Source organism: Sinocyclocheilus grahami, unplaced genomic scaffold (assembly GCF_001515645.1).
Source record: "Sinocyclocheilus grahami isolate Dianchi unplaced genomic scaffold, SAMN03320097.WGS_v1.1 scaffold15.1, whole genome shotgun sequence".
Taxonomy (NCBI): Eukaryota; Metazoa; Chordata; class Actinopteri; order Cypriniformes; family Cyprinidae; genus Sinocyclocheilus; species Sinocyclocheilus grahami.
Window position 1 is genome coordinate 3,868,882 of NW_015505194.1, and position 1,113 is coordinate 3,869,994.

Consider the following 1,113-nt stretch of genomic DNA (forward strand, 5'->3'; position numbering starts at 1 on the left):
ATTCCATATGACTCACTTGTTTTGTTTTGAAATGAATCTGTTATTAAATAAATCAGTTAAGTGACTGTTTGCTTGACTTAGTTGTTTAGTTTCTGACTGAATCTGTTTTTTTAGCGAATCGTTTAGAGAATTTTTACATAGAAAATCCATGCAAAAACAGCGGGTGGAATGCAAAAATACATTCTGCGTCAGCGTCCCCTTATACCAGGGCTGTCCAAACTCGGTCCTGGAGGGCCGGTGTCCTGCAGAGTTTACCTCCAACCCTAATTAAACACACCTGATCCAGTTAATCAAGCTCTTACTAGGCATAGAAACTTCCAGTCAGGTGTGTTGAGGCAAGTTGGAGCTAAACTCCTCTTGGAGTGCTGTTTGTTCAATCAAATTTGAGGATTAGAACTAACTGTAATGTATAATGTAATGCATAATGTAGTTTAGTTGCATCATGTGTCTGGTCGGATTAAGACTGAACTGAATCCAAAAACTGCTAGTAACCATATCAGGCTTTGTCACTTTTAAACCAAGTCTGAAACATCTCTACAAAGAACAGCCTGTACAACAGAGAGATGCATTTTTCATAGATGTTGTTGTTGATTCTGAGGCTTGGACCAATGAGATGCAAATGGGTGCAGCCACATTAGCGGTGGTGCATGGGTTTTGTTTATAGGGGACAGCAGAAGGATTATCCCCTCCAGTCCGTTTCATTTGATCCATATGGCCCAAAAGGCCTTAGCTTCAGCTGTGCCACAGCTTGGGACCCACGGTTGAGTTTGTTATTGTCCCAACTCAGGCTGAATGCACTGCAGAGCTACAAATCCTGACAATATAATATGCACAGTCAGAGCTCTCGCGTTCTCTCTCGACAATGACACAGACAGAAATGCAAAGCTTCTTTAGTGTTTTGTTTACTTATTTAACCTTCATACGCAAATATTGCGCATACACATTTAGCAAAGCTTAAATTGATCTATCATTTCCACAGGATGCCTCAGTGGAATCATTGATTATAGGGCTGTCAAGATGAAGTCTATATCTATAGATTTGTGTCATCGTCTAAAAGTGGACCCCCCCCCCCCCCCCCCCCCCCCCCCCCCCCCCCCCACCCCCGGAGACCGC